General features: G+C 40.3%; 1 protein-coding gene across 1 annotated transcript in view; it reads right to left on the bottom strand.

The window, feature by feature from the left end:
- The window catches only part of pcdh12 (protocadherin 12), a 58,222-nt gene extending 53,077 nt beyond the window's left edge, over window positions 1-5,145 (bottom strand). Inside the window, 1 exon segment of the mRNA XM_020940957.2 lies at window positions 5,103-5,145. The gene's annotated coding sequence lies outside the window, so the exon portion shown is untranslated.
- Between the last annotated feature and the right edge of the window lie 22,733 nt (window positions 5,146-27,878).

The following is a 27,878-nucleotide window of genomic DNA, read 5'->3' as shown; positions in this document are numbered from 1 at the left end:
TGGTCATTAGAATTGGACTGTTGTTTTTCACCTGCATAATGGGTGTGATGTTGGTCTTAATTTTCATTGAAGTGGTCTTTAAAAGGTCTTTAAGTTGTAAGGCACCTGAGTCATGCCTTACAACTTGTCTCAAAATGGCTTAGTTTGTCACACCTGACTTTGAATGTGAAAAAAACAGTTTCTCTTTGTTTTTCAGTGCGTACACAAACAAAAAACTTTGACTTTGAAGTGACTATGCACGATGAGAAAATTCAAGCCGTCAGTGAAGTTAAATACCTCGGCCTCATTCTAAATGAAAATTTAAAATTTACTGGTCACATAAAATACTTGGTGAAGAAGATTAAGATTAGTCTGAGTTGCTTTCGTTTCATACGTAAAGATCTATCGCTCCACACTTCTAAAATATTCATGAACGCAATATTCTTCTCTCATCTGTCTTATTGTATCACCTCATGGTCCCAGGCTCCTCAACTACATTAAAACCGCTTTGTTCATTATACAAACTGACCCTTTAGGTCCTTGACAAAAAGCCCAAAAACTGGCACCACTGTGAAATTACAAAGAAACATCAACTTTTTAACTTTGAAAATTTTATAAATTTTAACAATCTTAAATTATTTTTTAAGTGTCTTAACCGCAATACACCATTACACTCAGAATTTGCCAGGACCATAAAATGTTCACACAGAGCGAACACAAGAGGCGCTACTAGTGGTGATTGTGTTGTTCAGGTACAGGACGACTCTTGGTCAGTCCTCGTTCTCTTTTAAAGGGGCCAGTCTGTGGAACGGTTTAACAGCTCATTTAAAATTGGAAACCAACTACAACAAATTTAAAAGGAAATTAAAGTTATTGTATGTTTCCAGTCAAAACTGCATCCACTGAAAATCTATATATATATATATTTTATCTGTATGTAATTTATGTGTCTTGTACTTTCTGTTTTTATGCATGTAGTTTATATTTTTATATGGAGGTGTTGAAAACTAGCAACTGTGCTAAAACACTCAAAGCAATGCATCTGGCTTGTCTAATGCGATTGTGATGTCCTTAATAAACATAAATAAATAAAAATTAAAAAAGTCTTAAATTTGGGGTAGTCAAACCTGGGGATACCCTGATTAAATCCTAGATCTCGGGAATCGTTGCCAACACAGAATGGCTCTTCGCTGATTGGCTGGTGCTCGATCTCGCACTTCCGAGGTTTTTGCGAACTTTCTAGTGTAATCCAGTTCCTGATGTAGTCACTGGAGAGAAATGAAACTGAGCGGAGACACTAGGTGACACCAGTCTGACTAAATCCAGGGCTGAAATGATCCAAATGATTCTAGTGAAAGTGCATGGAGTTCCTGTTTTACCACATGACATCACAAGGTCGAACAGAGTTGTTGTTTTTTTCCATTTGAGAGAAGAACTCACGCTCAATCTGCAGGGTTTGTGTGTTAATTAAACATGTGTGAATGAAACAAAACACAACTCCAGGTCTGTTTGCAATGAGGAAACATTATAACATAAATCAGAAAATAGTGTAATATGGGTCCTTTAATCTTAAACGAATGAAGATTTTAAGATCCTAAACACACAAGACTTGTACCTGAGTATCAAGTATTGAATATGAAGTATTAAAGATGTATTAAGAAACAAAATCTATTGTTGCTTGAATTTAGAAAAACAAACGTGTTCCATTGGTTGATCATTTTACTTAAGCTGAATCAACTCAAATAAAGTGAAATGTTCTTAGTTTAAGTCATTTTAACTTGTGTATGTAAGTTTTTAGACAAAAATAGACAAGATAAGAAACTAAAAGCATATTTTTTTTGTTGTTTTTTTCAATTTGGTTGCTTTTCTTGCACTGAAAAATACAGAAAACATGCATTTTTACTCTGAATGGGCTCGTATCTCCACAAACCTGACTCTTATTTGGACTGAATTAGGGTCTATTTTCTTCTTCTTGTTGTTGTTGCCATGGAAATGTTGTTCCTTTGGCTGTAATATTCGACATTTTGACTTTCCATGTTTAATGTTGTCACTCTACTTTACATTTATTCAATAACAGATGGATTTACTGCAAAAATATCCAGAGAAACAGACATTCTGACTGTGAGCGGCGTCGCCTCTCCACAGATCTGACCTCTTAACTTGGTCTGGTTCGGTCTCCATGAAGATAGAAAGGTTTAATGCCGTACTGTGAAACATTCCAGGCAAAGCAACAACATCTCTATGGAGAAAAGTTTTTGAAGGAACCTCGATTAGAAAAGTTACACACAAACAAGAAGAAGAAGAAGAAAGTAGACCCTAATTTAGTCCAAATAAGAGTCAGGTTTGTGGAGATGCAAGCCCACTCAGAGTAAAGATGCATGTTTTCTTCTTCTTCTTCTTGTTTCCATGGAAATGTTCGTTTGGCTGTAATATTCAACATTTTGGCTTAAAACTTATTTATCTTTGTGTTTAATGTTGTCAACTGTAACTTTAATAATTGAGGTTCCATCCAAAACTTTTCTCCTGGGAGACGTTTTTGCTTCACAGTACAATTATGGAGAAGAAACCAGACCAAGTTACGGGTCAGATCTGCGGAGAGGCGACCCCGCATCAGTCAGAATGTCTGTTTTTCTAGGTATTGTTATTTTTTAGCACTAAATCCACTTGTAATTGAATAAATGTAAAGTAGAGCTGAACCTCCACAGTAAAGATACACACAAAAAAAGTAAATATATTTAGTGACAACATTAAACTTGGAGATAAATTTTAAAACGTTTTAAGCCAAAATGTCGAATATTACAGCCAAAGGAACCACATTTCCATGGAAACAACAACAACAAGAAGAATAAAATGGACCCTAATTCAGTCCAAAGAAGAGTCAGGTTTGTGGAGATGCGAGTCCACTTAGAGTAAGGACGCATGTTTTCTTCTTCTTCTTGTTGTTTCCATGGAAATGTTGTTCCTTTGGCTGTAATATTCGACATTTTGGCTTAAAACTTATTTATCTCCACGTGTGATGTTGTCACTAAATATGTTTTTTTTTTGTTTTGTTTGTGTGTAACTTTTCTAATGGAGGTTCCGTCAAAAACTTTTCTCCAGGGAGATGTTTTTGCTTCGTCTGGAATGAGAAGAAACCAGACGAAGTTAGAGGTCAGATCTGTGGAGAGGCGACCCCGCTCACACAGAATTCCTGTTTTTCTAGGTATTGTTATTTTTTAGCAGTAAATTCATCTGTAACTGAATAAATGTAAAGTAGAGCAGAAAGTTACACACAAAAAAGTGTAAATATATTTAGTGACAACATTAAACATGGAGATAAATGAGTTTTAAGCCGAAATGTTGAATATTACAGCCAAAGGAACAACATTTCCATGGAAACAACAACAACTAGAAGAAAACAGCCCCTAATTCAGTCCAAATAAGAGTCAGGTTTGTGGAGATGCGAGCCCACTCAGAGTAAAGATGCATGTTTTCTTCTTCTTGTTTCCATGGAAATGTTCGTTTGGCTGTAATATTCAACATTTTGGCTTAAAACTTATTTATCTTTGTGTTTAATGTTGTCAACTGTAACTTTTCTAATTGAGGTTCCATCCAAAACTTTTCTCCTGGGAGACGTTTTTGCTTCACAGTACAATTATGGAAAAGAAACCAGACCAAGTTACGGGTCAGATCTGCGGAGAGGCGACCCCGCATCAGTCAGAATGTCTGTTTTTCTAGGTATTGTTATTTTTTAGCACTAAATCCACTTGTAATTGAATAAATGTAAAGTAGAGCTGAACCTCCACTGCAAAGATACACACAAAAAAAGTAAATATATTTAGTGACAACATTAAACTTGGAGATACATTTTAAAAAGTTTTAAGCCAAAATGTCGAATATTACAGCCAAAGGAACCACATTTCCATGGAAACAACAGCAAGAAGAATAAAATAGACCCTAATTCAGTCCAAAGAAGAGTCAGGTTTGTGGAGATGCGAGTCCACTTAGAGTAAGGACGCATGTTTTCTTCTTCTTCTTGTTGTTTCCATGGAAATGTTGTTCCTTTGGCTGTAATATTCGACATTTTGGCTTAAAACTTATTTATCTCCACGTGTAATGTTGTCACTAAATATGTTTTTTTTTTTTTTTTTGTTTGTGTGTAACTTTTCTAATGGAGGTTCCGTCAAAAACTTTTCTCCAGGGAGATGTTTTTGCTTCGTCTGGAATGAGAAGAAACCAGACGAAGTTAGAGGTCAGATCTGTGGAGAGGCGACCCCGCTCACACACAATTCCTGTTTTTCTAGGTATTGTTATTTTTTAGCAGTAAATTCATCTGTAACTGAATAAATGTAAAGTAGAGCGGAAAGTTACACACAAAAAAGTGTAAATATATTTAGTGACAACATTAAACATGGAGATAAATAAGTTTTAAGCCGAAATGTCGAATATTACAGCCAAAGGAACAACATTTCCATGGAAACAACAAGAAGAAAAAGAAACTAGACCCTAATTCAGTCCAAATAAGAGTCAGGTTTGTGGAGATGCGAGCCCACTCAGAGTAAAAATGCATGTTTTCTGTATTTTCTAGTGCAATAAAAACAACCAAATTGAAAAAGAAAATGACAAAAAACATGTTTCTAGTTCTTATTTTGTCTATATTTGGCCAAAAAGTTACAAACACTGCAAAAAGAAATATGTAAGTAAGTTAAAAAGACTTAAACTAAGAATATTTGACTTTATTTGAGTCGAGTCAACTTAAGTAAAACGATCGACCAATGCAACAAGTGTGTTTTTCTAAGATTTAGTTTCTTATTTTCTTTTTCTTATCTTAAATTTCTTATCTTGAAAAAAGCAAGATGTATTTTCTTATTTTAAGTACAAAAAGTCTTAAGATAAATTTGCTTTCAAGTGAAAATTACTCAAATTTTTGTCAAACTTTCTTAATTCAAGTCGTCTTAACTTGACTAGATTTTAGCTTTTCATTGTACAGTTGCCATTAGTAGAAAGTAATTTAGTAATTGTGGGAGTAAAACTGAATTAAAGTGCAAGAAGAGATGAAGCTATTTAAGAACGTGACTAAATGACACTATTTTCAGTCTCAGGAAAAGTTTAGAAAATGAAAAAAGTTGAGTTCCTGTACTCACTCAAGCTGCAGCGGCCGGGCTCCTGTTCATTCTCACACTTTCCCTCGGACTGGAGTTTGGAAGTGCGATTCCAGAGCAGAGCGGAGACCTCGGCCAATCGGAGCGCGGGACGAGGGTGTGGGCGGGGTTTATGCAAATGAGGAGGAGGCCAGACTCGACACAAAGAGAATCAGGAGAATCGCCTCCAGCTCTGAGAAACGTGACACCGGCTCTGTCACCGAGACCACTCCAGGAGTTTGAGTGGGCGTGAAGCTCTTCAAAACCCAAGGTCCTGGTCCAGAACTTGGTCTAGACCTGGTTTAAAGATGGGTTAGATCTGATATAGTCCTAGTTTAGATTTGGGTTTATCTTTGTTTAGTCCTGGTACAGTCCGATTTGGTTGAAAATTGGTTTTCAGACCGAGTCAAATTGAGTTTTGAGTGGGTAGAAAGCTCTTCAAAACCCAAGGTCCTGGTCCAGAACTTGGTTTAAAGATGGGTTAGGTCTGATATAGTCCTGGTGTAGACTTTATTTAGTCCTAGTTTAGATTTGGGTTTATTTTTATTCAGTCCTGGTATAGTTCAGTTTGGTTGGGAACTGGTTTTCAGAGTCAAATTAAGATTTGAGTGAGCAGAAGGCTCTTCAAAACCCATGGTCCTGGTCTAGAACTTGGTCTAGACCTGGTTTAAATATGGGTTAGATAGAGTATTAGATATAGTATGATTTAGTCCTGGTTAAGACTCAGTTTTGATTTGGGTTTTTCTTTGATTAATCCTGGTATAGTTTGATTTGGTTGAGAACTGTTTTTTAGATCGAGTCAAATTGAAGTTGAGGTTTCAAAACCCATGGTCCTGGTGTAGAACTTGGTCTAGACCTGGTTTAAAGATGGGTTATATTTGATATAGTTATGTTTAAGTTTGTCTTGTCTTTATTCAGTCCTGGTATAATTCGATTTGGTTGGAAACTGGTTTTCAGAGTCAAATTGAGATTTGAACGGGTGCAAAGCTCTTCAAAACCCTTGGTCCTGGTCTAAAACTTGGTCTAGACCTGGTTTAAACGTGGTTTAGATAGAGTATGATATAGTCCTGATAAAGACCCAGTTTAGATTTGGGTTTGTTTTTGTTTTAATCCTGAATTTGGTTGAAAACTGGTTTTCAGATCTAGTCAAAATGAGGTTGAGGTTTTAAAACCCATGGTCCTGTTGTAGAACTTGGTCTAGACCTGGATTAAAGAAGGGTTATATTTGATATAGTCCTAGTTTAAACTTTTTTTAGTCCTGGTTAAGACCCAGTTTAGATTGTCTTGTCTTTATTCAGTCCTGGGATAATCCAGTTTGGTTGAGAACTGGTTTTTCAGAGTCAAATTGAGGTTTGAGTGGGCAGAAAGCTCTTCAAAACCCATGGTTCTGGTCTAAAACTTGGTCTAAACCTGGTTTAAACATGGGTTAGATACAGTATGATATAATCATGGTTAAGACCCAGTTTAGTTTGTCTTGTCTTTATTCAGTCCTGGTATAGTCCGATTTGGTTGAGAACTGGTTTTCAGAGTCAAATTGAGATTTGAGCAGGTGCAAAGCTCTTCAAAACCCTTGGTCCTGGTCTAGAACTTGGTCTAGACCTGGTTTAAATATTGGTTAGCTACAGTATGATTTCGTCCTGGTTAAGACTCAGTTTTGATTTGGATTTGTTTTTGTTTTAATCCTGGATTTGGTTGAGAATTGGGTTTCAGACCGAGTCAAATTGAGGTTTGAGGTTAAGAAAATCTATTTTAATCATTGGTTTATTGGTAATGAAATCTGTATCGATTAATAATCTCCAAGCCTTTTCATTTTCAGTACATGTATTCAGTTACTTCCCCAACACTCGACCTATAACAGTCCAAGTTTAGACCAAGAGTTTGACCTGATTCATAATTTTAAGTTAGAATTAGAGAGTAGAAAAGACTTGAAAAAAAAGAAAAGATTTGTCGACAAAACATTTCAGGAATACAAGCAGTGATCTGAAGAAAACAGAAAACCACAATACCTGCATTTAAATGTATTTTGTTTTGTGTTCAGTTACACGGCCCAATCAGAGTACTGTATTCTGAATACTTAGAATACTTTTACACATATAAGTTACAGAATAAAGATGCAACATAGGATTAAAAATAAGGTTATGTTTGTTTCACTGTCATTATTACGATTATTTTGGTCAATTCTGAAATCACGATTGTTGAAACGATTATTTTTTAGTTACACAACACATTTATTCAGCATTTCTCTTTCAAAAAAAACACTTTGTTATTAATAATTTACGCAAAACTTTCAAATCTGCAAATAAATACAGGCTACAATTCTGAACCTAAGAGCAGTTTTGCAACGTATAAAACATAAAATGAATAAAATAAACTTTGAACATGAAATAATATGGAGTAAGAAAGACAATGGGTTATATATGAGTTATAATGGGTTATAATTAGCAAATCCATCCACGACACGACACAGTGACGTTATACTTACGAATGAATACTGTATATATACAAGGTGTTGCCTGTAAACACCAACATTAATTGATGCTGGAAGCTGCATTAAACTGTAATGTGTAACATTTCATTGGCTGTGACTGTCACGTGGAAACAGAGGGAGGACCCAAAACGCAGGACTGCTTCAAAAATATTTAATGACAAATCAAAAAAATCCAAAATTCAAAGACTAAATTGCCATGACAAGAGACACGGAGACACTCGGACAGAGACAATGGACCAACCAAGGGCAGAGGAGAACACAGGGTATAAATACACACACATAGACACAGGTGAAACACATTAGGGCGGGACAAACAATCAAGACAGGAAGTAAAACTCAAAAATACAAGGTGACAGGACAAATGTCAAAATAAAACACAAACTACAACCACTACAAAACATGAACCATGACAGTGACGTCTGTAACCAGGACAGTTTGGTCGTGTTTGGTGTAAACTGGGACATTTCAGCGTCCTGAGGAACTGTTGGTGCATTTCATGTGAGAAATGCAGCTGAAGATGAAGGTTCAGACTGACTGATGCTCGCTGTGGCTGTAGCCGTGAATGTTTTAATCTAAACATACAGAGAACCTGATATTTGTTAATTAGCCCTGGGATAACGTTACGTCTGATGTTGCCAACTGGCTCCACTCTGTTATCTAACATATAGGTGCAATTTCCCGTTCAGAGGAGGTGTTTCTACACAATATTACACAGCAGCGTTCGATTCCTGAATTCAAGACATTTTTACAATAAATTTAAATTCACCCACTTGTTGTTTTTCTGTTGTAGCTCCTTGTGCTTTTACTCTGTTTTTACTCTGCTACAAACATAAACATGCTCAGTCTTGATCTTGATCGATGTTTCTTCTGCTCGATAAATAAAGTCTGTGAAGTGATGACGTATTTTTGACAGTAAAGTCGCGTCTGTGAATTCGTACTGACGGAAGCGTAATCGTACATTTTCATTTCATAATTGTAATTCTTGACGTCGTAACTTTTCAGTTCGTATTCTGATGGATAAAATACACACAATATATTTTATGTACGACTGGACTCATTGGAGAGTTTACAAATATTTATTTTATGCGCAACTACAGCCAAATATGCACGGATTTCTATTCTATGCGCATGAATATTTTTGAAAGCTTTCTTACTCCATAAAATAAGGCATTAAAAAAAACATAAATGTATCCAAAATAAACTCTATATCCAGCTGTTCTACAATTTTATATTTAAGCTTTACATAGTTTTAACTTGATTTTATGAGTTTGGAGATCATGTGACACACAAATTGAAAATCACAATCAAAATTCTGTTAAATTCTGTATTCTGTAGATTTCAGAAAAGTACCTGTAACCTTCAAATCAGGCAAGAAATCTCGGGGTAATAATGGACTCAGACTTGAACTTTAACAGCCACATCAAATCAATAACATCTGCAGCCTTTTACCATCTAAAAAACATAGCAAAAATCAAAGGTTTACTGTCTAAATCAGACTTGGAGAAACTTATCCATGCGTTTGTCTCCAGTAGGTTAGATACTGTAATGTTCTGCTCACTGGTCTCTCCAAACGAGCTGTGAGACGCTGCAGAACATCCAGAACATCCAGAACATCCAGAACATCCAGAACATCCAGAACGCTGCAGCTCAGGTCCTGACTCGAACTAGGAAGTACGAGCACATAAGTCCTGTGCTCAGGTCTCTGCTCTGGCTCCTGTGGCTCAGAGACTTTAAAGCAGCTCTGTTTGTACAAGTGTCTCCATGGTCGAGCACCAAAGTCCATCTGTGACATGTTAGTGTCATATGAACATCTCACACTCTGAGGAGCTCAGGGACCAACTCCTGCTGGTGCCCAGAGTCACGACTAAACAAGGGGAGTCAGAGTTTCAGGTTCATGCAGCTAAAACCTGGAACAGTCTGAACATGTGAGACAGACTCTTCTGTGACGCTGTTTAAATCCAGACTCAAAACATTTCTGTTTAACTGTGCATATAACTGAAAGGTTTTCATTCCGCACTTCTCTCCAATTTATGTCTCTCTTTTTTAATTTTAATCTTCATGATTATTTATGTTTTGATTAGTTTTTATTATGATTTTAATGTATTTCTTATTCTGTAAAGCACTTTGAATTACTTTGTGTACGAATTGTGCTGTACAAATAAACTTGCCTTGCCTGTATTCTGAATGACACTAAATGAGAACGTAACAGTGCCAGAATACAGTATACTGAGTACAAAAACCTGCAGTAGTCGTGACAGTTTTGTAGTAGCAGGGAGCAGGAGCCAGTACTGCGTGACTCAAAGGTTTGGCCTGAATATTGCAGTATTTTGCGGTAACTGTGTCAGCTCTACATGTGAGGAGTCCCGGCGTGTAATTAAGACCATTTAAAGCCAGCGCAGTCCGAGGTCACACTGACAACTGCAAATCACACTCTCATACCAGAGATTTCTCACAGTTTCTACACTTCCTACTGCAACTTCAACAAACACTGGAAATGTTTAAAGGGATTTGTATCACACTGTTCTGATCTGTGTTATAATGTTGTTTCCTCATCACAAACAGACCTGGAGTTGGGTTTTTGTTGTTGTTGTTGTTTTGGCTTCGTTCAGACTGCACAGTTCTGATTATTTTTTTTGTGAAATCTGTTTTTTTTTTGGGGGGTTTTTTTTGCGAGGTCGTTCACATTTCCAATTAAATGCAACTTGGATGTAGTCAGGTTAGCGCCACCTAGTGCCTCCGCTCAATTTCATTTCTCTCCAGCGACTAGGTCAGGAATCAGAACACCCTCGAAGGTTTTGCAAGGACCCCGGAAGTTGCAGTAGGCACACTGGCCAATCAGCGAAGAGCCGTGGGGAACAGCACAACAGTAAACAAAACGTCGAGATGGATGTAGATGAAGACAGACATTCTGTTCTTCTTGGCAACGATTCCCGAGATCAAGGATTTAAAGCCAGAACAAAGAGAATGAATTTCATCAAACAGCAGCGACTGGTTAAATAAAAAAAGTATCCACCTACTGTTGAGCGAACAAATCCTAATGCAATTGATCAATCAATCACATTTTATTTATAAAGCACTTTTCATACAAAAATGTAACACAAAGTGCTTTACAGTGATTAAAAACAAGTCCACATTTCCTTCCACCCACCAACCCAACCCCCACACCTGCCCGACTCCACACAACCAAACAACCCAGACACACACACACACACACACACACACACACACACACACACACACACACTAACCTGCTAAAATACATAAAACGACACATAGTAAAATGTGAGGCTGAATACAGGCGAACCAGTTGAGAAAAGCACCATCAGAGGAGCTTCTACACCAGGAGCAGAGAGACGTCCACCACCACCAGGAACCACCACAGGAGCCAGGGGAGAGATGAAGCCCAAACACCAACCCTCCACCAGGAGCCCACGGGACAGAACCCGACAGCCACACCCGACCTCTGCTCCTGATGCAGAGGCTCCTACAGAGGAAACACTGGAAATCCTAAAAATATGCCTAAAATGAATAAATATACCCCTCTTTGAACCGTCACCTTATCGTGGTGGAGGGGTTTGAGTGCCCGAATGATCCCGGGAGCTATGTTGTCGGGGGCTTCATGACCCTGGTAGCGTCACCCAAGGCAAACAGGTCCTGGGTGACGGGTCGGATGAAGAACGGTTCAGAAGTCCTTTATGATGAGCTACATACGGAGGCCAGTTACGTCGCCCGGAATGGCATCACCGGGGCCTCACCCTGGAGCCAGGCCTGGGGTGGGTGCTCAAGGCGAGCGTCTGGTGGCCGGGCCTTCCCCCACGGGGCCCGGCCGGGCACAGCCTAAATGAGCGACGTGGGGCCGTCCTTCTGTGGGCCCACCACCTGCGGGAGGAGCCATATGGGGCCGGGGCAGAGAGATCTGGACGGCAGTCGAAGGCGGGGGCCTCGACGACCGGATCTCCGGACATGGAGACTAGCTCTGGGGACATGGAATGTCACCTCACTGGGGGGGAAGGAGCCTGAGCTTGTGCGGGAGGTTGAGCGTTACCGACTAGATATAGTCGGCTTCACCTCCACGCACAGTTTGGGCTCTGGAACCCAACTCCTTGAGAGGGGCTGGACTCTCCATTTCTCTGGCGTTGGCCGCGGGGAGCGGCGGCGGGCTGGTGTGGGCTCATTGCCCCACAGCTCAGCCGCTGTGTGTTGGAGTTCACCCCGGTGAACGAGAGGGTCGCGTCCCTGCGTCTTCGGGTCGGGGACAGGTCTCTCACTGTGGTGTCGGCCTACGGGCCGAACAGCATGTTGAACTCTGCCAGGGCTGCCCTTTGTCACCGGTTCTGTTCATTTTATTTATGGACAGAATTTCTAGGTGCAGTCAGGGGCCGGAGGGGGTCCAGTTTGGGGACCACAGGATCATCTCTGTTGTTTGCAGATGATGTTGTCTTGTTGGCTCCATCGAACCAGGTCCTGCAATGTGCACTGGGGCGGTTTGCAGCCGAGTGTGAAGCGGTTGGAATGAGGATCAGCTCTTCCATGTCCGAGGCCATGGTTCTCGACCGGAAAAAGGTGGCTTGCCCTCTCCGGGTGGGTGGATCGGTGCAGCGTCGGCAGTGATGTGGTCTCACCTATGGTCATGAGCTCTGGGTAATGACCGAAAGGACGAGATCGTGGATACAAGCGCTCAGGATGAGTTTCCTCCTCAGGGTGTCTGGGCGCTCCCTTAGAGACAGGGTGAGGAGCTCAGTCACTCAGAGGAGCCAGTTGAGGAGGCTCAGGCATCTGTTCCTGATGCCTCCTGGGCGCCTCCCTCGGGAGGTGTTCTGGGCATGTCCCACCGGGAGGAGGCCCCAAGGAAGACCCAGGACACACTGGAGGGACTATGTCTCTAGGCTGGCCTGGGAACACCTCGGGGTTCCCCCGGAGGAGCTGGAGGATGTGTCTGGGGTGAAGGAAGTCTGGGAGTCCCTGATTAGACTGCTGCCCCTGCTACCTGGCCAAGGATAAGTGGAAGAAAATGGATGGATGGATGAATAAATATAATAAAATGTGTACAATAAAAATAAGTAAAAGTATAAGATTTAATTCAAAAGCTAAAAAGGTGGGTCTTGAGCTACTCTTAAAACATGAACGTTCTCTTTGGCCCTTAGCTCCTCTGGCTGCAGTTCCATAGACGAGGGCCGTAGTTCTGGAAAGACGCCTCTTTGTGAGTGTGTGTCCTGACTGGGAATGACCAGGAGCTGCTGTTGAAGGGACTGATGGCGCCGATTGGCATGGCAGCTGTGCTTCTGTCAGTCTGCCCCAGGGCAGCTGTGGCTACAACAGTAACTTTACATCACCAGGTATAGAGTGAATGAAAATGCTGAATAATGCTCTGTAAAGTGTCTTTGTGACAAAAATGTCTGTGAAAAGTGCTCTATAAATAAAGACTTACTTACTTACATATCTGGAGTTTGAGTAACACTTTATTATTCGTCTGTCTACATCTCCAGAGCTCAAAATCCTCTGTTCCACCTGATGATGTCATGAAACTGTAGTTTTAAAGTTAACTTTTACCTTTTTTTCCACTAAAGCGAGGCAATTCCAGGGCTTGAAATGATCCAAATGATTCTAGTGAAGGTGTGTGGAGTTTAAAAACACAGTGGAGCTTTTTCTGCATTACCACATGACATCACAAGGTGGAACAGAGTGTTTTCTGTTTGACAGAAGGACTAACGAAGCCTAAATCTGCAGCATTTGTGTGTTAAACATGTGTGAATGAAACAAAAAAAACACAACTCCAGGTCTGTCTGCGATGACGAAACAACGATATAAACACACAGTAGATCAGAAATTTGAGTCATACGGGCCCTTTAATGCCATACTGTGGAACATTCCAGACAGCGCAGCACGCAGACGAGGTACATAATGCAGCTTTACAAACTAAACATGTTTGCATCTGTACAGTATCTTGTTGTATTTTGTTGTATTCTGTATTATTGTTAGACTTTTGGCCTTAAGCTCACTTCCGGCTGTGCTCTTTTGTTGACGTTTTACAACACGGAGCGCGGACTCAGACACCGATACTCTTGAACCCAAACCTCGGCCCGGGGCGAGACCAGGGCCCCGACTTTACATCAGCGCGGGGAGCTGAGCACGCTGGGAGACGGTGGGTTGCGTTCGCTGCGAGCCGTTAGAGCTGCGCACAAAGCCGGGGTAATGTGCAGGTTTTGTCAGCTCCTGTCAGGACGCGGCTCGGGTTTCACGTCGTAAAAGCAATCGGTCAATCATCTGAGGGGAGCACCCACGGGAGACGTGGAGTGAGCCAGGGCCAGAGCCACATGTGCAGAGAGAAGGGGGGGGGAGGAACAGTCAGATTAACAGATATTTTTGCTGCTGTTGCATTAAAAGGCCCAATATGACACAAATTTCTGTTCTAATGTTGTTTCGTCATCGCAGACAGACCTGGAGTTGTGTTTTTTTTGTTTCATTCACACATGTTTAACACACAAAAGCTGCAGATTTAGGCTTCGTTAGTCCTTCTCTCAAACAGAAAACACTCTGTTCCACCTTGTGATGTCATGTTGTAATACAGAAAAAGCTCCATTGTGTTTTTAAACTCCATACAGCTTTGTTAAAATCATTTGGTTGATTTCAGCCCTGGAATTGAAAATCTCTACTGCATTAACAACTAGAAAAGCAGTCAGAGAGCGCAGACCTCCGCCAAGGACTACAGTCCCCCTCATATTAACTGTGTTTTCCATAAATATTTGTCTCGTATCTTTCAATTTGGAATATGAAAGAGGATCCCATTGTCCATCCCTGAGTCAAATTTCATGGGGTTTGGTCAATAATTAACAGAGATATTGAGAAACAAAATTTTTGGCCCCATTTACCACAATGTTAACTAAAATTTCAAAGTGATCCAGAATCCAGGATTTCTTCCGGATCACCCCCAAAATGAAATCAGTTCTTCCTTTTCACATTTCCAACAAATCCTGAAAATTTCATCAAAATCGGTCCATAACTTTTTGAGTTATGTTGCTAACAGACAAACAAACAAACAAACAAACAAACAAACAAACAAACAAACAGACAAACAAACAAACAGACAAACAAACAAACAGACAAACGCCGGCAAAAACATAACCACCTTGGCGGAGGTAATTAAATTTAATTCATTCAGTTAACGTGAAAACTACCGCTTCATGACATCACAAAGTGGAACAGAGGAATTTAAACAGATTAATAATAAAGAGTTACTCAAACATGTGTTTAGGGCTGTTGGAATAACCGCAAAAGTTAATCACCGTGGTACTAAGAGGCCCACCGCGGTCGATGTTGGGCCACCGCGGTCGATGTTGGGCCACCGCGGTCGATGTTGGGCCACCGCGGTCGATGTTGGGCCACCGCGGTCGATGTTGGGCCACCGCGGTCGATGTTGGGCCACCGCGGTCGATGTTGGGCCACCGCGATCACCGCATGTGACCAACGTGACCCGACCCAGACTCCTGCACGGGTCCATTTTTAGAGACCCGCACCCGCCCAGAACCGTTAACATTCCACCTGTTACTGCCCGTGCCCGTGATAACCCAGAACTAACACAGGACTAACCCAGAACTAACCCAGGACTAACCCAGAACTAACCCAAGACTAACCCAGGACTAACCCAGACTAACCCAGGACTAACCAGGACTAACACAGACTAACCCAGGACTAAACCAGAACCAGGACTAACCCAGGACTAACCCAGGACTAACCCAGACTAACCCAGAACTAACACAGGACTAACCCAGAACTAACCCAAGACTAACCCAGGACTAACCAGGACTAACCACAGGACTAACCCAGGACTAACCAAGACTAACCCAGGACTAACCAGGACTAACCCAAAACTAACACAGGACTAACCCAGGACTAACCCAGAACTAACCCAGGACTAACCAGGACTAACACAGGACTAACCCAGGACTAACCCAAGACTAACCCAGGACTAACCCAGGACTAACACCAGGACTAACACAGGACTAACCCAGGACTAACACAGGACTAACACAGGACTAACCCAGGACTAACACAGGACTAACCCAGGACTAACACAGGACTAACACAGGACTAACCAGGACTAACACAGGACTAACCAGGACTAACACAGGACTAACACAGGACTAACCCAGGACTAACCAGGACTAACACAGGACTAACCCAGGACTACAGGACTAACCCAGGACTAACACAGGACTAACACAGGACTAACCCAGGACTAACCCAGGACTAAGGTGCGCCCGTGTAGACCATCTGGTGACCGCAGGTGAAAGGACCGCTGCAGACCTTTAATCAAATCTGTCTGTTTATCTTTTATTTCCTTACATGTGTTTTAATTACTAAAAGAAATTGAAAAATTGAAAAACAAACTCTTTGAGCGTGGTCACCTCTTCACAGATCTGACCTGTAACTTGGCCTAGTGGTCTTGTCTCATGTTTCATGTTTTGGAACATGAAAATAACAATTTTGAGTTTTGCATCTATGAATCTCTGCTTTGGTTTTAAAGTAAAATGTGAAATATTTAAGGATCATAGTTGTATTATAAAGAATTTTATACATTAAAAAAATTGTATAAATATTGATATCATAAATATTAAGAATGTAAAGACTGTTTAATAAATTATCAGACGACGTTAGTGAAATGACCGATAGGGAAAAAAAACTACAGTATGATGTACCATATTTTTCAGATTATAAGGAGTAATATCAATAATGTTGAATTCTCTCGTCTATTTTCATACATAAACACGCACTGGATTATAAGGAGCATTAAGTGAAACAAACGGACGACATTTGAAGACTGATCCTTCGTCCAGGCGTCCACGATCCATCGGCAGATCGTGGTGTAATTCGCCCGGCGTTTCCTCCTTGTCTTGGTGAATGTGGATTATGAATGTGAATGTGGGCGGAAAAGTTTTGTTGTTTTCTACGAGGACGACTCAAATATACATTGAGTAATAATGTGTTTAATGCAGCTTTGAGCACATTTGTTTACGTTTTACAGAAACGAAACTTAAAACCACATGACTCATTTGCATAAACTATAAGAGCTGAAAAAAACCAGCTCGCTCCTTGTGCGCTGATGCGGTTCAGCTTCTGTCGGACTAAGGAAGGTAAATTGGGCTTTACTCCGTGAGTCTCCTGACTACAGCAGCCGTAATTCTCCGACAAAGCCTCAAGTGGTGCGGCTTCGCAGTTCACCAAAGTCGTACTAAAACATTTTGACAGATTTTTGACGCCGTGTACCACATAAAATCAGTTCGAGGTCAGTAAACACAACCAGAACTAATACATAAGGCGCACTGATGATTTTTGAGAAAATTAAAAGAATTTTAAGCACGCCGTATAGTCTGAAAAATGGTTTTGAGTCCAGAATTTTACAAACTTTTCTAATAAAACCAATTTATTTATTATTATTCTTTCAAGTTTAGATGATCATCCACAACGACGCCTAGAAATTTGTTGGATGAGACTCTATTTTAGGTCTAGTGAGAACCAAAATACTTTCGAAACGTCATTCCTGAAACATCCCTGCGCTCTCAGCTGTTGTCTGAAGCCACCAGAGCGGGTCAAAGGTCGTCCAATCAGATTACACTATCAGTAACACAAACACGGCCTCCCCCCGCTCGCTCTTTCTCTCTTTCTGCCTCACATCTGCGGCGTATTACCTCCGCACCTGGGTCTCTGCTCTGGGGTCTGGTCTGGTCCCGGTCTGTGTGGTCCAGCGTGGATCTAAACCGGTCTCAGGTCCTCAGAAGTCCCCCCACTCGTTCATGTGGACTACATTATGAGCAGCGATTGAGAAAGTCTAAGAGAAAGACTTTGCTTTGTACAGAAAAGGAAATTGTCTTCAGCTGCTGTGGCTGGTCCGGTGTGTGTGCGGTTACTGTAAGGACGGATACAGTCTGGAGACAAAATACAAAAGAGAGAAAATCCAACGAGAAAGTTTTTTTTTTTAAGGTCCATATTACACTATTTTCTGATTTTAATGCAGTTTCCTGATCCCAAACAGACCTGGAGTTGTGTTTTGTTTCATTCACATGTTTAACACTGTCACTGTAGTCTTCGCAGTGTTGGGAAGGTGACTTTTAAAATTTAATCCCCTACAGATTACAGATTACACACACCAAAATGTAGTTTGTAACGTAATCCATTAAATTACTTAAAGTGAGTAACGTAATCTGAATACTTTGGATTACTTGGTTTGTTGTAGAGAAGCAAAGATGAGAATACTTAACTGTATTAAAAATATTATTAATAGAAGAGGAGGAGACACGTCCGCGCAGCATGATTCAGTCCTGTTAAATCCTGTTTTAGTCCTAGTTTTAGTCCTGGTTTAGTCCTGGTTTAGTCCCGGTTTAGATCTAGTTTTAGTCCTAGTTTTAGTCCTAGTTTTTTAGTCCTGGTTTTAGACCTGGTTTAGTCCCGGTTTAGATCTAGTTTAGTCCTAGTTTTTAGTCCTAGTTTTAGTCCTGGTTTAGACCTGGTTTAGACCTGAATTTTAGTTCTGGTTTAGATCTGGTTTTAGTCCTGGTTTAGACCTGGTTTAGACCTGATTTTAGTTCTGGTTTAGATCTGGTTTTAGTCCTGGTTTAGATCTAGTTTAGACCTGGTTTAGACCTGGTTTAGACCTGGTTTAGATCTGGTTTTAGTCCTTGTTTTAGTCCTGGTTTAAACCTGGTTTAGATCTGGTTTTAGTCCTGGTTTAGATGTGGTTTTAGTCCTGGTTTAGATCTAGTTTAGACCTGGTTTAGACCTGGTTTAGTCCTGGTTTAGATCTAGTTTAGATCTGGTTTTAGTCCTGGTTTAGACCTGGTTTAGACCTGGTTTAGATGTAGTTTAGTCCTGGTTTAGACCTGGTTTAAATTTTCAGCAATGAGTGGAATTATCAAAAAAAAAAAAAAAAAAAAGAAAAGAAAAGAAAGTAAATGAATATAAAAATAATGTAAAAACAGGACAATATCGCCGTGTGATCCATTTATTTTAACAAAGTAACTGAAACAGTAACTGTAACTGAATACAGTTACTCATCATTTGTACTCTGATTACATAACTCCGGTACATGTAATCTGTTACTCCCCAACACTGAGTATTTGAGACCGGTCTTGGTCTCTCGACCGGCCTAGAGTTTTTTGAGTTTTTGCGGTCTTGGTCTCGTCTCAGACTCAAGCGTATTTGGACTCGGTCTCCAGTGATCTTTTCTATCGTTTCACTCAGCCTCAGCTCAAACTGTACGACCAAATCGCAGGGTTTAAAAGTTCACGGCTCCTGGAACCCAAAACATGCTACACAGGTCTCCGAGAACAGTTGATATATATATATATATATATATATATATATATATATATATATATATATATATATATATATATCAGTTAAATACAATCAATCAATGAATCTGTCCAGGGACGACAGACGGACACGAACACCGATGCTTCAACCTGGTACAAGCATCTCTCCTGCTAAGGTTAATGTAAAAATCATGCGCTGTCCCTGTCTCAAATAAATAAATAAATAAACAGTGTTGGGAAGGTGACTTTTAAAATGTAATCCCCTACAGATTACAGATTACATAACCCAAAATGTAGTTTGTAAAAGAATCCATTAAATTACTTAAAGTGAGTAATGTAATCTGAATACTTTGGATTAGTTGATTTGCTGTAAAGAAGCAAAGACGAGGAAATCTTCACATAAGATGTTTTATCTGATAAAAGAAAATAAAAAGTCCAGACTTTACTGAACCAAATTAAAAATATTATTGATAAAAGATGAGGAGACACGTCCACACAGCAGGATTTAGTCCTGTTAAATCCTGTTTTAGTCCTGGTTTTAGACCTGGTTTAGACCTGGTTTAATTTCCGGGAATGAGTGAAATTACGAATACAGTTACTCATCATTTGTACTCTGATTACATAACTCCGGTACTTGTAATCCATTACTCCCCAACACTGTAAATAAACGACTTCAACAGAGTGAAACCCTCACGAGAGGCGACTGGATTTCAAAAAGGTTTGATATTTCTGCGACCTAAGATCGGGAGCTGGTCGTGAGGTATTAATCGCTTTTTGTGACTCCATGTTTACTACACAATTAAGACAAAACTCCCAAAAACTGTCATACGAGTGAAAAATTGGCTCAAAAAAGGCCAAAAATCACACACTGTACTCACGGCTTTAGGAACTTGAAAAGACAGGGTTAAAAATCCCACCAACTTTCTTCAGTTTTGTGTGAAGTGTCAGTGCAAGTTCTCTAAACGAAGAGGTTCTCAAACTGTGAGGGCCCAGAAAAGGGGAGTGTTTCAGTGCAGTACAGTTTTCTTGTCTTATTTTAAGCTTAAATGAACATATATCGGATAAAATGGAGATAGATTTATAAAAAACATTGATATATTTGTGCCAAAATAACTGTAAAATACAAATAAATGTCAAAAATGATAAAGATGGTCTTGATTTGGTCTCGATGGGCCGTGGTCTTGGTCTTGTCTCGGTCTCGACCCTCAGAGGTCTTGGTCTTGTCCTGGTCTCGGGACCCTGGGGTCTGGTCTTGGTCTCGATTAGTGCGGTCAACACTATTTAACACACAACCCCTGAGTTCTTTTCTTAAACCGAACTGTTCCACCTTGTGATGTCATGCGGTAATACAGGAAGTGCTCCACTGTGTTTTTAGACCCCATACACCTTCACGAGAATCAGTTGGATAATTTCAGCCATGGAATTTTTAATCTTCACTGAAAAAACACAGCTGGGACCAAACAATGTCCCTTTCCCGCACTTTTTGAACCACTTAAGGACTGTGGGACCTTTACTTTTACAGCCCCTGACTCCAGGTAAGTTTTCTGAGGATGTAACAACTAGAGGTGGGACATTAACACTTTAATTATGATTAATTCATAGCAAAAAAAAAATAAATAAAATTAAGTTGCCTAAACAATGCAGAATGTTTGTCAGTGCAGCATGTTGTTCTACGCCGATTATACTGATCCCACGGTTCTAACTAGAACAATGGAGCATGAAAACGCTCTGTGTAAATTTCTATTCAATTCCTGCTCAGTCATGGTACGCCAATTATACTGAAATATCTAAACAATGCTCATGTGAACAGAAATACCAAATGGAAATGTTTACGGTACATGATCTTGAAACAGGATTTTGATACATGTTATTTTATTACATGATTGTGAATTGTAAACCAAGAAACAGCGGTAAAAGCTGAATATTGAAATGAAAATACATGATTGTATAAATAAATATGGCAGAAGTGAGGCACGTTTTTACAGGAAACATTGAATCTGTCCAACAGGTCCAGAACCTGGCTGTGTTACACTGGACATTAACACGTTAACTATGATTAATTCATTACAAAGGAAAAAATGCACACAAAATATTAACGCATTTTATCGCAGTTTGTGTGGAACCAATGTGGAACCTTTGTCAGTGCACCATGTCGAGGTTCGCAATTATACTGACGCACTCAGTTCTAACTACAACAGTGGAGTATGAAAATGCTCTGTGTACATTTCTATTTTTAAAAAAATGATCTAATGGAAGTATTGACAAAAGTGTTATTTATTGTAAACTGTGCAGAAAAGAGTTTCATATCACAGAAGCTCCTCAACCCTACGAGACCATTTAAACCAGGGGTGTCAAACATACGGCCCGGGGGCCAGATCCGGCCCTCCAAGACCTTTAATCTGGCCCTCGGCTGATTTTCTACTAAAATATTTTCATCATATTTCTATTAAAATATTGTTAATTTTCTGTGGTGTTTATCACAGCAGCGTCTCCAGCGTCTCTGTACGTGGCTCCTCCCACCAGAGCAGCACAAATGAAGACTTGTCTCTTTCCAAACGCTCTTAAAGGACGATCGTTTTGACTGTTGACCGTGACACCCTCATCAGAAAAATGTCCAACATGAAAAAAGTGGAGCCGAGTGCAGGATTTTAAAACAAAACTGAACTTATTCCTGTTTACAGACAAGTTCATGTTAAAACATTGTGTTGAAATTGCATTTTTCTTAAAGTTTCAGGTTGTTCATAATATTATAATATTTTGTAAAAGAAAAAGTTCATCAATTAAAAAAGATTTCTGTCATAGATTTGTGTTTCTCTGCACAAATATTTGAACTTATTGTTATTTTTGGGGTTTATATGACATGAGTTTTCTGATCCGACGCCTTTGGATCAAAGTCGGTTGGATACGACCCCCGGAACAAAATGAGTCTGACACTCCTGGTTTAAACCTAAAACATGTGACAGCGACACAGAAACTGCTGGAGCTGCTGGCAGGAGAAGTTCTGCTCCGAGTACAAACAGGAGACAACAAACTAGAACAAATGACTGGCTTCAGGAAGAAAATGAGTAAATGAGTAAGGCAAATATTATGTGATTAATAGAGAGTAATTAATTCCAAAGCCTGTAGTTGATTAGATTATTGTTTTTAATCAAGTCCCACCCCAGTAACAACATTCTAACATGGCTTAAACTTCACAAGAGTCAATTTTGCATAATATCGGACCTTTAAAGATTGACTATGTAACTTTTCTAGTGAAAACTTGACCATAAGCTTGTCTCTTTGTACATTATTGACATTATTTCTTCATTAAATTGGCATTAAACCTACTTGTAGGCCCAGGTTGGTGCACTGGGTAAAACAGATGCTCATAGTTTGTCCCGTGGAACAGATCACATGGATTTGGAAAGGAAAGTTGGAATTGTTTGACGAGGTGTGGGCTCCTCTTAAAAATTTTGTAGGGAATCTTAATTTGACGGATGGTGCTGAGGATGATTGAGAGTATTCTGGTTTTATTTATTTATTTCTATTATATTTTTATGTATATATGTATACATTTTATATTTTTATGGTGTGTATATATATGTTTATATTTATTGATATTTGGATTGGGAGAAAAAATGTATGTATGGCTATAACTTAATTTTCTAACTGTTAGGTTGATCTGTAATTGTTTTTTTTTGTTTTGTTTGTTTGTTTGTTTTTATGTACATGTCTGATAGATTGTGTGGTTGTGCTTTTATAATGTACAAAACGAAATAAAAACATTGTTACAAAAAAAAATTGGCATTAAACAGATCTATCTCCATACAGAGACAAGCAGGAGCCATTACAGGTCAGATCTATGGAGTGGCGGTCCAGCTCATGGTAAGAGTGCATGTTTTTCAGGGTATTTTTGAGCGAACACTCCTGTAATAAATAAAAATGAAAGATAAGAAGGTTTAATACACTACTGTGGAACATTCTAGACAAATTCATGGAAAGGGAAGTTTATTTGTACAGCACAGTTTGTACACAAAGTAATTCAAAGTGATTTACAGAATAAGAAATGCATTAAAATCACAATAAAAACAAATGAAAACATAAATAATCACCATCAAATTAACATTAAAAAAGAAGAGCATGAAATAAAACCCATTTTTACCTATTTTTAAGACAATAAATTTAAAAAATCAGTAAAAACAAACCTGAAAAGTCTTGGGTGTTGAAGGTCCCCGCTCTGGTCTGTGGACTGTGACATTTGACTGATCTTTATCGGAGTCACATGACCCGCCGTGTCCTGCAGTCAACACAAACAAACAGAGCTCTGTCAGCGCAGACAGGACAAAAGACTGAGGCCCAACGTTTGCGCCGCGGCTAAAACGGACCCTAATGGAAGGTAATGGGGTCACTGAGCTGAAGCTGAAAAACATAAACAAGCTCACAGAGACCGGAGAACAAAGACACACGGGCTAATCTGCTCTCCGGTGAACTTATTCTGATCCTTGTTTAGTCTTAGTCCTGAGGCTTTAGTCCAGGTTTGGAAAAGTTGGTCCACAAAGTTTATTAAAGAGCCCATATTGATTACTCTACTTTCTGATCTATATTATAATGTTATTTCGTCATCACAAACAGACCTGGAGGCTCAGAGAATAGATTTTAAAGTGGTTCTGTTTGTGTACAAGTCTCTCCATGGCCGAAGTACCAAAGTCCATCTGTGACATGTTAGTGTCATATGAACCTACCCTGAGGACCGGCCTCCTGCTGGTGCCCAGAGTCACGACTGAACACGGGGAGTCAACGGTTCAGTTCCCATCTTTTACATGCAGTCGGCAATTTCTCCTCTGAAAACGAACCTAAAAAACTCCGACTAGAGTGGAGAAGTACAGTTTGCGTGTACAGTGATCCCTCGTTTAATAACCTGTGATAGGTGAAATCAGCAAAGAAGTCATCTTTATGTTTAACAATTATTATATCTGTTTAAGTCTGTAAAACCCCTCAGCACAAACTTTACACACTTTTCTCAGACTTAAAACTTGTTGCTGCTGCCGTCCTTTTGTTATTTTCCTTCTTCTTTATGTAACAAACTGATGATTCATTAATTCTGTAATAGAGCCGTACAGCGCAGAGTCCCGCACGGGTCCATTTTTGGAGACCCGACAAGACTAAACCAGGACTAACCCAGGACTGATTCCAGGACTGAAGAGGAGGACTAAACCAGGACTGAACTAGAACTAAAACAGGAGTAAAAAAGGACTAAACCAGGACTGAAAGAGGACGCACTGTCAGGACGGGCATTCATAATGTTAGGTGAATTTAGCATGATCAGCACATAATTTCCCACATGATGCAGGAGAAAGGACCTGCACAGAGCTCCGTACCTCACAGAGGTAAGAGCGGCAATTGCCCGATGGCGCTTCGTGGACACCCTGCTCAGTGTTCTCTCTCTTAAGTCCAAGATTAGTCCTGGTTTAGACTTGGTTTAGTCCTGACCCACCCGTGTGTAATTACTACCCGCCCGTAATACGCAATACATAAAAAAATAATAAAACTGCGAAATGGTGAAACCGCCAAAGGTGAACCGCGATACAGCGAGGGACGACTGTACATGCAAAACGAAAATGAATCTTTTTTTAAAATCTGACTAGAGTAAAGATTTTGGAGTTTTAGGAGCTGATGAGCCAAAAGTGTGACCAGTGTTTCCCTTTTGTTCTGATGATGATGATAATGATGATAATGATGATGATGATGATGATGATGATGATGATGATGGAGCATTCAGAGCAGCAGTCGCGTTTCTTCTGTGTTTGTGTTTAGTCAGCGAGCCAAAGTCTCGAAAGCTCAAAAAAATGGGTTGAACCTGACATGATCTGCCATACATTTTATCTGTGTTGTTTTTTTTTGTTGTTGTTGTTGACTTTGACCAATAATTGGAGGGTCTGCTGTTCCGAAAATATCGCCAAAAAATAAAATAAAATAAAACTTGTGGCCATTTTAGTGTGTATACCTTTAATTTTTTTGTAGAAAGTTTTGCAGAGGGAAGCGGCGGTGAAGGCTCGGTCCCCCAAGTTCCACTGCTTTGTCCTGATGAGAGTGAGGAGGGTTGATGTGAATGAAAAAGTTTTTGAAGACGATGCCACGAGCCATGTGCAAACATCGCCTCAGTTTCATGCAGCTAAAACCTGGAACAGTCTCCCTGAAGATGTGAGACAGACTCTACTTTGACTCAAAACGGTTCTGTTTAGCTCCACATGACTGAAAGGTTTACATCCTACTCGCTTCTCTCTCATTTAATCAATCTCTTTTTTTAAATTTGATGCTAATTATTCATGTTTTGATTTGTTTTTATTGTGATTTTAATGCATTTCTTATTCTGTAAAGCACTTTGAATTACTTTGTGTACGAATTGTGCTGTACAAATAAACTTGCCTTGCTAAATATAATTACTTGAATCATTTGAACCTGGAATTGCCTCGTTTCTACAAAAAAAAAAATGATAAAAGGAGCTGTTAACTTTAACTTAAACTGCTTCATGATATAACAAGGTGGAAAAGAGCATTTACAGCACTGGAGATGTCGACAGACTAATAATCAAGAATTGCGCAAACGTGGAAATGAAAACAAAACACAACTCCAGCTTCTAACGTGACTTAAAAGCTCACAAGAGTCCATTTTGTGCAATACAGGACCTTAAAACAAGAAAATGCCCAATAGTTCTAGGTGTTAGTGTTTGGGAATGAAAGAAATTTGGTAAAGGGCCCAAACCAGAGAGAGACCATTTCAGAATTTACCGCCCAAGAGGAGGCTCACAAATGTAAAGAATGCGGTTCCCATGTGACTGTCTCCAGATCCGACCCTGGTCTAGATTAAACTGGATTTGGTTCCTGGACTCCTGCGGTGTTTCAAAGACGACGTTCACTGATAAGAACTGCCTCCTGGTGTGGGCCAGACTGACGGGACTGACTAACAGATTTCCTACTGCCACTGCTTCTGTTGATACTGCTACTACTGCTGCGTAGTACTACTTCTTACTTCTACAACCAACTCGAGCTTGTACTGGGATTGCTACTACTGCTACTGCACTTACTATAGTACTATTACACCCGATAATGTACATTTCCACTACTCCAGATTGCTTTTTTTTGCCACTACAGCTTTTTTGGGAAGGTCTAATGGCCCGTTTTGATCAGCCATACTCAGCCCTACTCTACTCAGCTCGACTTGGCCCGCTTGTGTTTCCATTACTCTGTAGTATCTGGTACCGTATCCATGGAAACTATCCACAACAAATCAATATCTACGGAAAAACCTTGGATTCCTGAAGTCTGAGTCTGTCTGCGCAGGTGAGTCTGGATCTGTCTGCGCAGGTGAGTCTGGTCTGTCTGTCTGTCTGCGCAGGTGAGTCTGTCTGTGAGTCTGTCTGCGCAGGTGAGTCTCAGGTGAGTCTGTCTCTGTCCTGCAGAGTCTGAGTCTGAGTCTGTCTGTCTGCGCAGGTGAGTCTGGGTCTGTCCGCAGGTGAGTCTGGTCTGTCTGCGCAGGTGATCTGTCTGGTGTCTGTCTGCGCAGGTGAGTCTGGGTCTGTCTGCGCAGGTGAGTCTGTCTGCGCAGTCTGGGTCTGTCTGCGCAGGTGAGTCTGTCTCTGTCTGTCTGCGCAGGTGAGTCTGTCTGAGTGTCTGTCTGCGCAGGTGAGTCTGTCTGTCTGTCTGCGCAGGTGAGTCTGTCTGGGTCTGTCTGCGCAGGTGAGTCTGGTGTCTGTCTGCGCAGGGTGAGTCTGTGTCTGTCTGCGCAGGTGAGTCTGAGTCTGTCTGCGCAGGTGAGTCTGTGTCTGTCTGCGCAGGTGAGTCTGGTCTGTCTGCGCAGGTGAGTCTGAGTCCGTCTGCGCAGGTGAGTCTGGGATCTGTCTGTGCAGGAAAGTCTGTTTTTTGTCTGCGTAGGTGAATCCAAGTCTGTCTGCGCAGGTGAGTCTAGTTGTTTTAAGTCCAGAAAGCACATTTAAAACACAAGATTCAGCTAAATGTTTGAATAATTTAACAGATTATAACGTTTCAGAAAAAGTATGTGAACAAGACTGTAAACAGAACTACTTTTAGTGCATTTGGCATCGGTCCAGAGAGTGAAAACAACCTTACTGTGAGCAGGTTTGGCTCTGAACAGATCTTTGTGTAATTTGGCCTGGTCGCGTTGTATGTTTTATTCTGATTTTAATACCTTATAGTGGAATATTCCAGGTAAAGCAAAAAGGTCTTTTTTTAAAACCTTCTCCTCTTGTTGCTGGTTTATCTCCCTCACCACTGTGGAGTTTCCTGCTGAAGGAAGCAGACCACAGTCCAGTCCAACAGGAAGGACAGGACATGAGGGACAAGGACACAACATTTTATTTATGTCATCTCACTGCCCTAGATATGTCACGTTTAAGGTACTTTTTATAGAGACGCTGCTACTGCTATTAAAACCACTACTGCTAACCAATACCGTGTACTTATGTCAAAGAGTTACTTTTTTAAACTGCAAAAGGAGGAAGTATTTAGTTTAGTAATTAAACCTTTCTACTTTTCACAAACACTTTCTCCACACATCACCAGACACATGCACAGGTTTAGACACAGTGAAATGAAGTTACCTGACCAGCCAGTCTCTTCTTGTTACCTCCTTATGAACGGTGGTTTTGAAAACTTTTTGTAGTTTGCACTCAGTATTTAACGTCATATCATTGGATTTAACTAAGGCCCCTTCCACACTAGTTTGTATACGAGTCGTTTTCGCAAGGTACATCAGTGTCACATCGCACCATCTGTCACTGTTTGAGCAAATGTGGACTTCATGTGAGGACACCACTGCTGAGAGAAAATCATAAAAAAGTGAGACTGGAGTTTGCCACAGTGCATATTGACAAGCCACAAAGCTTCTGGGAGAATGTTCTTTGGACAGATGAGGCAGAACTAGAGCTCTTTGGCAAAGCACATATGTTCACATGACAAAAATGAAGCAGACCAAGAAAAGAACTCT

Source organism: Boleophthalmus pectinirostris, unplaced genomic scaffold (assembly GCF_026225935.1).
Source record: "Boleophthalmus pectinirostris isolate CB_2022bp ecotype Guang Dong unplaced genomic scaffold, ASM2622593v1 HiC_scaffold_3, whole genome shotgun sequence".
NCBI lineage: Eukaryota > Metazoa > Chordata > Actinopteri > Gobiiformes > Gobiidae > Boleophthalmus > Boleophthalmus pectinirostris.
This window is presented reverse-complemented; position numbering and strand designations above follow the sequence as displayed.